Genomic DNA, 13,606 nt, shown 5'->3' with positions numbered 1-13,606 from the left:
TTACTTTTGTAGAAGAAAATATTATTTAAAACAATGGTTACAGAAAACAATTCTTGTAAATTCACTGTATCTGAAAATTTCAAGCGGATCCTGATATTCTTGGGAAGGAATGATGAATGATTAAACAAAACTCAATTTAACATTATTGTACCGATGAAATCAGTTGAAGTAAGGACAAAATCCATAATTTTAATGTCATTGTTTAGGAAAAATAATGCTCTGAATAATGCCATGCATAAAATGTAAGTCGTAATCGCGCATACATCACGGAGCTTCACCTAATTTCGTGCAACAAAACCAGTGGACCATCATCACCTATAGGCCTAGGCCCTATCCAATAACCGGAACGGTATAACAATTGAAATGGCAGCCATGACGTGTCAGAGCCATTCATACCTATCACCTGTTTTTTAAAACTTTATTTATTGTGTATGCCTCTTGGTGGAAAGATATTTTTGTTCATTTTGATAAGGTCTATGCCCTAAGTTGAGAATGGACCGTCCCACTCGATTTGTGCAAAGGTCGCGAACCCTTTGATGGACCCAAATAGGCCTAACTGCCTACAATGAGGCAAAATTTCAAATTGAACTTTGGAATTTGAAAAGTATAAATCATGTTGGGTCTAACACTGTGCAAACACTTTTCTTTGAAAAAATCAAGAATCTATGCTAATTGAACAGACAGTGTATATTTTGTCAGTATAATGCTTTTTTTTTAAATAATTTTGGAGAATTTCTCAAAGTTGAAAAAATAAAAATACATTTCCTAAACATTTATATCTAGTTTTTGAAAATAAAAAAAATATATTACTGAAACAAGTTTTTAGTTATGCTGTCCAAAATGATCATAAACTCTGCTGAACATTTCAAGAAAATGAGATTTAAGATAAACTTCAGGCCTATAAGAATGCAGGATTGTGTTGTGTAATGTGGGTTTGGTATTTATTTCAACATGTTCAAATTGGAAAATATGATAGGGGACACTGGACAGATTGACTTTATAAATTAAATATTTTCAAATGATGGCATACAAGTTATGTATTCATTTGCAGTGGCGTACCGTGGCCGCCCCAACCTCGGGGGCTGAAGAAATTCAATTTTGCTGCCCCTTCCTCAACAGCCCGAAAAGGTTGACTAATTCTTTTTGCCGCCCCTTCGCTTTTGCCGCCTTCTTCCGTCAGCCTTTCATTTTGGCCGCCCCGCCTTTTACCCGGGGCTGGCGCCCAAAGCCCCCCAAAATATGCGCATGATTTGAAGACTGAATTCAGATACAAAAAGCATTATACACCATTTTCAAACGTTTTGAGTTAAAGCCACCAAATGCAACATTTACCCTATAATGTAGCTTTTAAAACATAAAAAAAATCCAATGTATATTTTTGAAACTATAATCAAATACAGCATGTATTTTATTATTTTCTTTATATTTGTTACATGAGTTATAATGATACAGACCTGTGACGTACGATTCTTGAGTTACAAGCAAAAAGGTCTAAGGTCAAATTCTGACCTCAACCGGGGTCAACATCGTAAAAATGCTCCGATTTTAACCAAGAATGTCTCAAATTGTTCCCCTTGCAAAACCATTTAAATTTAAAGAAGTTTGCACCATCTAGGATGTTTTGTTCCGGGGGGGGGGGGAGGCACTCAACTTTGGAAGTGACGGTATGTGCCTGTCAATAGGCCCCCTCTTTTGAAGTCGACTATACCCGATGAGTATGACCCCCCCCCCTTTTTTTAGTTGCGGCTACCCAATGACCCCCTTTTTTTGGTTGCGGCTACCCAATGACCCCCTTTTTTTCTAGATTTTCTAGAATACCATCATCAAAATGACAAAAAATAATGCCGAAACATTCAAATTTTTTCAAAATTATGCCAAAACTTTTTATTTTGTTTGTACCCAATGACCCCCGATTTTAAAATAACGCTTTGTACCCGATAGGCCCCTACTTTGTGATGACATACCCAGCACTTCTAAAGTTGGGTGCCCCCCCCCCACCCCGGTTTTGTTACATAGTGCTCTCAAAAACAAAATCTGCATTTTTTTTTTCGAAATTGCACAAATTCAGAAAACTGACATCTATCATTTTCTTTCTTTTTGTTATTTTTTCATATAAAAGAAATCCTTAATTAATTTTGTACAATTATCCCTCCCAATAAGCATGTTTCTACCAATTTCAAATATTTAAAGCCATAATATACTATCTTATAATGAATTAGTTTCCTTTTCAACCCGAATTTTTGGCATATTTGTAATGTTTAAACGTATCCCAACTTGAATGCCTATAAACAAAAGGAAACAGCCAAATTTATTGTGTTTGTTGGTCAGAGGAATTATGACTTTATGTCTGCCCATATAGAACTCCATGTTAAGGCTGGTTCAAAGTGAATATTCGAAGGCGAATATTCGGCTTCGAATACTTTTTGTGACGTCAAAATATATACGGCAACGAATAAAATATGATGACACGCCGAGTTGAACCGGATTAAATATCGCGCAACTGATAGTGAGATACTATTGATTTATATGAAAGGCTCGAGGTCACCTGAATATCGTTCAACGAACGATGATTTCAAAAATCCCCAATGAAAATTAAACAACTAAAATAGCCAGTGGAGTTTCTTTCAAAGCTTTGACCATGGAAGAAAGAGATGAGAAGGAACCACAACGACTTCGATCGACCAAGTTTTAATCCGCTTATCTATTGACGCATGAAAAGAAAAGCTACCAATGGTACTTACTTTCATGTATGATCCATTTACCGCGATCGATGCTTGGCGAAATCATTACTGGAAAAAAACTATAACAAACCCATCCAAGAACAAACAAACGCTACCCAGAAGTAAGATTATGGAATTTCACTGATGCTCTGAACATGTATAGTAGCTTTGTTTTGGGATCTACATTCAAACTGTTTTCTTGATCGTGTTGTGTAGAAAATGCCCTTTAACACATCGAAAAGGTCATCAAAATCGGCCGTTTTTTTGCTGAGTTTCATCTTTAGCAAATAAGGTAAGATTTTGGTGACTTTTTCGATGAAAAATTGATGCAAAATGTTCTTAAATAATGCACAATGTTTCGGTTGAGTCCGGTACATGAAACCTGTTTAATTTAATAGTTTATATATGTATAATCGTAACTAGCTAAACTCGTTTTCAGTGCCAAAGATTGCCAAATCAAAGAAAAAAGTCATCAAAGTTCGGGAAAATTGGGCGACATGGAAGAAAAAGATGTAGGCCATCAATGACCGATGATCACGTCACCAGAGAAAATCCTATAGAGTGCTTGCAGGGAAGGTCATTAGTTCAAATCATCCTTCAGACACGCTCCAGAAGACATGCAAATACATGGAGTACAATACCAATCACCTATTTAACGCGGGTATTGATCAAAGTAAATCCTCATGAATAACAATGTCAATTAAATGTCGGTAAAGGGAGTGGACAAAGTGAATGCGTTCGTTGTGGTTCCTTCTTATCTCTTTCTTCCATGCTTTGACAGAAAGCCTTCCCAGCTTTGACAGAAAGCCTTCCCAGCAGTTAATACTAATATTATTTCAGCTTTTATTTTGTATAGTTAACTCTCTTCACGTGGGTGTCGACTGCAGACGACAAGTTTTAAAAAAAATTCAAAATTCAAAAATTTCAGAAATGTAAATTTTCATGACCATATTTGGAATCAGCATGAAAAATGCATTAAAATGAGTACAAACAAGCTCAGTATTGGTTCAGTGGTTCTTAATATAGCTCTTGATATTTTGAGAAGACATCTCAAAACTTGGACTTTTTATGTTGAAGTCTATGTCTAGCACACAGAGTATTATTTGACGGAAATCATACATTATGGCTTTAAGTTTTCACCATGTGATATTGAAATTCCACAAGTTGTCATCAAACTAGCTGTAGATGGATACAAGTGATGAATACAACGGATAATTGTAATACAATTGCAAAATTCTGAATTTTTGATATGTTAAAAATCAAACATGAATAGGCTTGGGAGATTGTCAAAAACAATTGATTTTGATATTTTTTTAATCGATGATGTATTGAACATCAGTGACTGTTTAGTTGAGCATCATTTGTTGCATAGAATCCCACTATTAAACATTGCTGTGCATTTTAAGTGGAGAAGATGTGTTTAGTGTTTCACCTGTTATTCTGGTTGTACTTTCAGCTAATAACTTAACTTTCACCTATAAGATGAACTATTTTGAAAACCATAGCTTTAAAAATCTTGCTTAGCAAAACAATAGATTATTTTCCATAAAATCAAAATGTTCATTACGGTTTTAAGGCCAAAAGTATATGAGGTTTTTCCCGCCCAGTGACAATATGCTTAATTTGCTTAAATACATGTACCGTATTTGTTCCAATAAGCGCCCATGGCCCAATAAGCACTCACCCAGGAAATTTCCAATTTGCTAAGGGTACCATCAATGTTGAAGTGACAGATAGATGTTGATTTGGTGAAATAGCTGGAGGACTACACGTCCTGTGTAAACTTGCAAATACATTTTCTACATCAGAAAAGCTTTTATAACATATGTAAAAATCAACACCACTTACGAAAAATTAGGTAAACCAGGTAAAAAATAAGCACCCACCCAAAATGACCCTGGGCGCTTATTGGGAATATGGTACGTCATTTTGGTCCACTTAATGCGACATATAAAAATTTGCAAAATGGGCTATTCCAGAAAATAGATGCACTCCCTAGAATTGATTAACTTTGTGACCAGTTATGATTGCTGGAAATCCAGACTTTCAAAAGTGTATTAATACAAAGAAATATCTGCACAAAATTATTCACAATCAAAAATCCTAAATTAGGGGTACATTTCGGATTTTTTATACATTTTAACTTTCCAGTAACATTGGCAACTGGAATACCAGTTATTTTGGAAGCAAACATGGATATTCAGATATTACTTTTCTTGAAAATTTACTCTATATTGGTGTGCAGTATATTCTGGAATAGCCAAAATTATCATAGGCCTACATGTATTACACTTGGTAGCAATAAGCCTGAATTTTTTAAGGCCATTTGAATAGAATTTATGACTGTCATAAATTTTCACTGACTATTACCGGGACAAAATCATATTTTCTTTTATGGACCTGATTCAAGTTAGTTACGAGCCAAAAATAGTGCAAAATTTATAAAAATGTTTGCACATTACATGTCCATTACATGTCCATTTCTTTGTGGAAGAAAGTCTTTTTTCATGGTTGATTACAAGGTGGATTACAGTAAAGTAAAGTAAAGTAAAGTAATCATGGTTACTTTCTGGTGGGCACAAATCTGCATCTGCCTTCATGTGAGCACTGAATCAATTGAACATTGCCAAAAAAATGCTAGAGGGGGTGAGGCGAGGCTGTAGTTACTTACCAAGAAAGAAACATTTGGTCTCGCCCCCCCCCTTTTGGATTCTTGAGCACCCTGGCGAAATAAAAAATTTAAAAAGTAGATTTTTAATTTTGAGCAAATTTTCAAAAATGTTGAAAAAGCCTGATTTGTGCCCAAATTTCAATTTGTTTATTTCTGTGTAGCATTCACACAACAGAACAAAGAAAAGCAAATGCAAAATTAAAATTTCTATTTTATTTTGTAAATGAATTTTACAAGAAACTAAACATTTTATTACATTTAAATTTAAAGACCACTATGACGGCATCTTCTCATCAAGTCCACTGTCGAAGTGACGTAATAATCGGATTAAACATCATAGCAATGGATGAATACAATTTTTGACTATATGTGACATGATCAAGGGGAATGAGTCGGATGGCGCTAATATTGTTTTTGAGATATTGGCAAAAATAGTGTTTAAAATTCTTTTGTTTTATATTGTTTTTAGCCATTGATAAATTGCTATAACTCGGTAACCAGATGTCCGATTTTGATGGGGTTTACATCAAAATGTAGCATTCCTAAACTTCCAGACAATTATGTAAAAAACTTCTAATTGAAAATTGCCGACATGTGACTCATTCCCCTTGATCATGTCACATATCGCCTTGCACTACAACGTTCACACGGTACCTATGCATTGAACCATATTATTCTGATCACTCGCACCTGTAAGATAAGTATAGAGCAGTATAGTATTCAATCTATGATTGCAGACATGAGGTGGTGAGTGCAACCTGCTTGTAGTGCAGGGCGATATAGTCAAAATTGTATTCATCCATTGCTATGGTAGTTAATCCGATTTATTACGTCACTTCGAGAGTGAAAATGAGTATTCTTTTATAAATAATGACTACCCGGTGGATGAGGGTATCATCTCATCAGGGTGTATGACGTAGAGTCCATGTATATAATGCTGTCGCCTATTATGTAAGTCTATGGGTTCCTGTACTACACCCTCTTTATCATGAGGCAATGTTGGCCCTTCAGTCATCTTGTCAGCTATATAGGACAAGGTATTAGGAAGATAAATTTTATTTTTGAAGACCCATACAAAAAGTTATGACCCGAGATGTGCGTTTACATAGAAAGCATGGGCATGCTAATTATTTCTAATGTATTACGTATGATCATTTTATTAACTTGTTTTATCATGTACTTGGTACTGAGCTAAACTAGGATGTAATGGTGCAAAAGTGACGTGACAACCGTGGTGCGGTGCGGAGTGAAGGTGAAGATGACTATGTGTATATATTATCTTACAATGTACGAGTACATGATAAAACAAATTTTATTTTTATTTATTCAAGTTAATTTATTAAAAATAATAATTAACGTGCCTGTCTTGTGCCTGTTTTACCCTTCATTGGAATACTTTCTGTAGGTAAACCATTTCAAGTAAATTTGTTCATTTTATTAATACTTCACTGACAAGATGACTGAGGGGCCAACATCACATCTTGATATTAAAAGAGGGTGTAGTCCAGAAACCCATAGTAACAGCATCACATACATGGCTGAAATTTTTAACCAGGAGAAGTTGCCTACACCATGCACCCGGATGAGATGATACCCTCGCCCACCGGGTGGACATTATTTAGCAATAGAAGAATACTCGTATTCACTGTCGTAGTGACGTAATAAATCGGATTAACTACCATAGCAATTGATAAATACAATTTTTACTATATCGCCCTGCACTATAAGCAGGTTGCACTCATCACCTGTGTATACCCCTCCTCTATCTCTTATTATCTCACTTCACTGGGCGGTCGTTTTAATTATAATTTTAATTATAACCATGAAGTCCGATCTATAATTAAAAGAATTTTTTGTGTCAGTTCCTGCAGAACTGACACCTTTAGTACAGGTTTGACGATCACGTGACAAATCGAATCTATGACGTCAATATTAATATCGATATCAATTTATGTTCTAGTTAAAGTACATACCCATTGGCATTTTGGCTGTTCCATTTAATTTACATACTCAACATTTCCCTGTGCACTTAGTCCATGAATTGATCCTGATTTCCATTGTCGTATAGAGTTATATTTTTGTACACAACAGGGATGTTACTATTGTTTTAACTAAATGAAGCATACTTTTGCTTTTATCTTTCTTTGTCCTTTATTAATTATAAATTAGGTGATTTAATTAAAATAATTCTTTGTTTCAGCGACCCAGGGGTAAACAGACAAACAAAAATATAGGTCAAAATCCTTCAATTTCTGTGAAAATTGAACAAAAAGTACCCAAATCCCTACATTTTATATCTCCCTGTGTTATAGACAAATTTTATACGTCACATTTAAAATCATTTAAAATGACTTATAAATTGCCTTATGCTATAATGGGGTCTTATACATTTGTATTGTGTGAACTTTGTTTTTAAATGCCTTTGGCTTCCAGGTTAGTTTCTCGGAGCTGGTGAGGTGTATCTGGGTGTAACTTGGTAGGGTGGTGGTAATTGGCTGCCCTAAGACTTGATGCATTTTTTTGTGTATAATTATTTAATGATAAATGAACTACCACTAAATGTTCCTGTCACTGCTGCAGTGCAAAACTTCTCATGCAATTCCATCTTTAATATTACATTCAAATAATAATTACATTGTAAATTGGAACTGACACCAATTTTTTTCAGGAATTCTTGTTTTACCCCTATCTGATTGAAATCTCATTCATGCAATTGATTGACAGTTCATTTGTTGATTTAATCATTTTACAGTACACATAAGTTATAACATATTGATTTTGCAGACTGCGACAAAAGATGAAATTCACTCAATTTACAATGGCAGGAAAGAGAATGGTTGACCACAGCCACCATCCATGCCCTTGGCAGCAAGCCGCTTCAAATTATATCCCGGAAGAAATTCTTGAGGTTACGACAGTAGTCATGGCACATTTCCAATGCTCTCCTTCAGCATATTCAGTAGTAATATTGCTCAAGATGAATTGTTCTGTATGCTGATTGTGTACCGGGTGATAAAATTCTTAGGAAAAAAGTTTTTGAAGCAGTCCTTATTTGGTTGGTTTGTACATATGATGGGAGTTGAGGCTTTTTGATGGTAGATCAGGTACAACCAGATACCAAAAGACTGAAAAAGAAAGTAAACAAGCAAGTGATTCAACAAAAGGAAAATTTAAAGACATATTATGCGCACGAAATTCTGGCAATAATAAAGTTTGTGGTCAGTCAAGGTCTGTACATGTGTCCAGTACTGCCATGTTCCCTATTGTTTACTGTGGGAGCTAACACTCTGGTTTGTTTAATTTAAAATGGATAATAAAAAAAAAAGCTCAAAAAGGCATAAGCAAATCCAGCAGTCATTTGTGTGGATCCAAAATTTGGACAGAAAACTTTAGTGTATACAACTGCTATAAAGAGAAAAATGTACCAAAAACCCTTCCTGTAGGAATTCAAATAGGATTTTGAGATGACAAAAAATTGCGTAATCAAAAAGCACTTTTTGGAAAAAAATTTAAACTTGACAGGCAAGTGACTATAGGCCTATCAATACACACATCCTACATCATTTTCAATCAATTCTGTACATGACACCATAGCTGATAAAGCCACCTGCACCAAAACATCAGAAGCTTTGCTGAGATGCTTTTGAGAGCTAGATAAAATAACTGCTTTTAGCATAGATATCCCCCCCCCCATGCTAAATTATTGCAAGGGGGTATAACTAAAGAAAAAACAAAACAATTGCCCTGTATAGTTACTTTCTCGGTATGAAAAAAAACACATATTTTGGGCCCAAATAGGATAAAATTGCAAAATAGCAAACACCTCATTTGGGGCTAAAATGGTCTGAAAAAAAAATGGCACAAAATTTGCTCACCCCCACCCCTAAATGTTAATGCTTGCACCATCACTGGCTTTTAGGTATTACTTAAAAACACTTACATTTTTTTGTGAAGTAAAAGTATCCTTTCCATTCCATCCTTAGTACATCAGTGGTCCTGAAAAAGAAAACATCATACAGGTAATTGACGTAGAGTCCGAAGTTTTCCGTTTTACGGAAAACGGGAAAAAATCACGTACAACACGTAAAATGACATTTTTGTATGACGTGACAAAAAAAAAGATAAAGAGAAATAAATGTTAAAAACAATCTTGAGTTGTGTGTGTCAATTTTTATGATAAAAAATACTGTTTAATAATACCGAAATAAAGATCTATTACCAAGGCATGAACCCCCTATCCATCCAAACATCGTAACAGTCGGCCTATTATCGTAAGAATATTCCAATCAGAGCATATTGATCGCGATACTGAACACTTTATTGTGACATTAATATCATTCATAATCATTGTTTGTACATTTTAAGCTTTATTCATAAAACATGGATTTACAAATTTTACAACACGGATTACAACACGGAAAATGGATTTTAGAAAACTGTAAACTTTAAAATGAGGACATTGGCGGCCCCCAAAATATTTTTCTTGCCCCCCCCCCACACACTTTTGAGGCAAAACCCACAAAAGTACATAAATTTCCACTTTTGCAGCAATTTTGAGCAATTTTTTTTCGGGGAAATTGGCAAATATTTCATAAAATTGCAGCAAAAAGCGGAAATTTACGTGATTTTGTTTCAAACGTGGGGGGCAAATGCCCCCTTGCCCCCAATAAGCGCCGCCACTGTTCATCGGGCATATATTTAGGACAGTCTCAAGACACTTAATGTCATTTAAACTTGTGTCATTTAATGTGTCCTCAGCTGTAAAACATTTAATGGGTTTTTACTCAGTATTCCTTCGACACATTTGATTGTAAAGGATACTACGTACATTACCATTTATTTCTTTAAGTGTTTGGGTATATTGTGTTGATACACAATTTGAGTTTGGAACCATTAAAATGAACGGGGCATGTAGATATTTAGACTTGTTGGTTTATTTCTAATACTGTCCGTGTTGGCATCTTGTGATGCTTAACCCCGGACACTACTGGTCATCTAACAGCATTTCTGATTGGTTGATAATTTGAAACCGGACACTACTGGTCATCTAACAGCATTTCTGATTGGTTGATATTTGAAATGCTCATTTCGATTGCCATGACTAGGCTTTTTATGGTCAAACTTGTATTTGCAGATGATCTTATTAATACCCTCCTTGATTGGTTCAAAATTGGACACAATATTCATTTTGGCCAATCGGCAGATAGTTCTCATGGGATTCAAGTACTTACCTGTCAGTGTAATACAGAGTCTGTATGTATTGATTTGAAGAAAACTCCCTCGGATATGCAACATCATGAAAATACTATAACAAAGAAAATACATCAAAGTATAAGGATGATTTGCATTGGCCAGTATTTCAATTTTAAAACCCTGATATCTGCCCCTAGTGTTTCGTGAGATTCATATTTACACCTGTAGATATCAAACATGTACATTATTTTGCTAAAGGTTAAATACCACTAATTCTCTATAACACAGGTTTCAATGGAAAATAGGTGATTTCAAGCACGATTTTCTCATACAAGGAACTCTCACAGTGAAATGACATTATCCTCAATTAAGAGTAGGCTGAATCCCAAATGACCTGAGACTTTTTGTTTTAAAGCACTGAAGTGGAAAGACCACAATTTTACAGTGCGCCCTCCTTTTTTGTGAACAGATTTTAGCCAACTGGATGGGGGGCAAAATCGATGTGCAGTGGATGAATTTCGGGGAACTTTTCATCAAAACTAAAATAATGGTAGAAAACATGCCTTTTCTGCATGTTACTCTGAAATTTGCACTTTTTTACTATACAGCTTGGTATTTTTCAGTGATTTTTAAGCACCTTTTAAGGATGCCATGCAGGAAAAAAGTCCCTCTCTTATTTTCATGCACTGCCCAGCACTAATTAGTGGTATTTAACCATAATAAAGCAATATTTTACCCCATGTGGAGCTCATATTTTGACTTTGAAAATTTTGCTAATAACTCCAGACTGATATAAGTCGTAGATAGGTCAAAGTATATATATTTTTAATCTTTATAACCACTAGCGGGATACCCGCGCTTCGCGCGTGTTCCCGCTAGATGAGTAAATGGGAGCGATCACTAAAACAGGAGGAATTACTGAAAAGGTAGAATCATTGAACCTCGTGACCTCTTTTGTCATTTTAATTTCATTTTTCTTTATAGTATAGGTCTACCGCTTCATTTTGTTTATACAACACACATATTTTTCCCGTTTTCGCCCTCTCAGAGCGTGTATGCGGACGTGTTCATCTTTATCATAATCCCGTGTACCTTTTTCTCCTTTAATTTTTATTTATTTTTCCTTCTTTCTGTATTATCATGTCCACTGGTCTCTGGCTCGCAAGTCGCGTGGCTCTGCGCCGTTCTGCCGCATTGGCGTAATCGCAATACGCTCATGGCTACCGACGCTGCTGCCTGCCAGCTGCAGTGACGCGCAGGCTGGTAACTGATTTTCATAACAAAAACCCCGTTTTTGCCCATATTTTCACTGTTTTTGCAGCCAATTCTTGACCGATTTCAACCAAATAAAGTCGAGGCAATTTCCCGTATATTCCTTGATCTCCCGTATGAATTTGGCGACATGTGGATCGAAACTGACGGAGCCTTTTACATAAACCACATAGATACATACAACATTCCCCTATTTATAGTAAGATATGAATATTTTTAAATAGGTTTTTAACCGAAATCGCTTTTTACAGAACAACAAAAAAGCTTAGTATTTTTGAAGTACAACACATTTTGAAAGCTAAGTCAAATGTACATTCAAAGTTGGATTCATTGACAATCTAATTAATATCCAGGCCTAAATGAGGATTAAATGTGAATCCGGTTCCAATTGCTTGTTTTAAGTCTTTTCTGTATTTTTGCAAACATGGTAAATAACATGCCACTTTTCACTTTTCGAAACAATGATATTTGCCCGAAAGGTATCGGGAGATTCCTTTTTACAGGTGTGCACCCTAGAGCTGTAGGTATCAAACGTGTACATGTTATATCATATGTGACACGATCTGGTCCATGGGGGCCAAAGGAGGCATTTTTGAAAATTGAGTTACTGTAATTATTACATTATACATACAAGAGGCTATCGTTTACTGAAAACACCAAAGGTCTAGCATACTTGGTTCTAAAGTTATGAAGTTTTATGATGTCTATTTTCTTATGTATTTTTTTACTCCATATTTTTACCTTTATCTCAGTTTCAAATTTGCCGCCTTTGGCCAGACCAGATCGTGTCACATATATCATAAATTTGGATACTGGTAAACTTAAGGGGGTACTACACCCCTGCTCAATTTTGTGCCATTTTTGCATTTTTCTCAAAAATTATAGCGCATTGATATGTATATTATAGGGTCAAAGACTACAACTATGAACTACTGCACTGAAAATTCAGCAACTCAAGGCAAGTAGTTATTGATTTATTGATCAAATATTGGGTTTCCCTCATTTGTCTGTGCTGAAATAAAATTTTCAGTGCAGTAGTTGTAGTCCTTGCCCCTATAATATACATATCTTACTTGTCACCAATGCGCTATAATTTTTGAGAAAAATGCAAAATAGGCACAAATTGGGCAGGGTGTAGTACTAAAGAGACTGCTTTGTTTCCAATTTAATGTATCTTGACTATGCAAACAAGCTAATTAACATGGTATCATTTTCAGCATTTTTTTGCCATCTACTGCTGATAGCAATGACACATTAGCTCAATGCATTACCACATTTGTTTCACTTACTGTTTCATTTGCAACTGCTTTAGGCTTATACATTAATTGATTGAAAATTCTGCACTCACCCACATGTTGTGCTCCTCCAATTCTCAATTACCATTGGTGCATCCAGCTCTTCCCTAATTAGCGACTCCCAATCCTCATTTTCGCCAGCCATCCAAGATACCACAAAAATAAAACCACAAAGAGAAATGTTATTACATCTAAAAAAATTTTAAAAAAAGGAAGGTTTTATTTCAAACTCTAATCGTGACCCGCAGGTCAAATTGCTAGAATTGTACATTAAACACACCTAAACAGACACAATGCAATTTGCAGGCAGCAGCTTAATCAGCGCCAATATTGCAACAGTGAAACAAACAACTATACAAACATCCAATCCCACCCAACCCCATCCCCCCAGTAGGCAATGAGGATAAGTGCCTTGCCCAAGGACACAACACGTTGGCACGAGCGGGGCTCGAACT

The 13,606-nt window shown here is 35.5% G+C and overlaps 1 long non-coding RNA gene across 1 annotated transcript; it reads right to left on the bottom strand.

Moving 5' to 3' along the window:
* Positions 1–8,084: 8,084 nt before the first annotated feature.
* Positions 8,085–13,356, bottom strand: LOC140151917 (uncharacterized). Its single transcript, XR_011858999.1, has 4 exons — positions 13,205–13,356; positions 10,623–10,696; positions 9,332–9,387; positions 8,085–8,516 (listed from the first exon to the last, which is right to left on the bottom strand). It is a non-coding gene; the product is annotated as an uncharacterized lncRNA (long non-coding RNA).
* Between the last annotated feature and the right edge of the window lie 250 nt (positions 13,357–13,606).

The sequence above is a fragment of the Amphiura filiformis genome, chromosome 5 (assembly GCF_039555335.1).
Source record: "Amphiura filiformis chromosome 5, Afil_fr2py, whole genome shotgun sequence".
Classification (NCBI taxonomy): Eukaryota; Metazoa; Echinodermata; class Ophiuroidea; order Amphilepidida; family Amphiuridae; genus Amphiura; species Amphiura filiformis.
The sequence above is the reverse complement of the archived record's forward strand: the minus strand, read 5'-3'. Positions and strand labels throughout refer to the sequence as shown.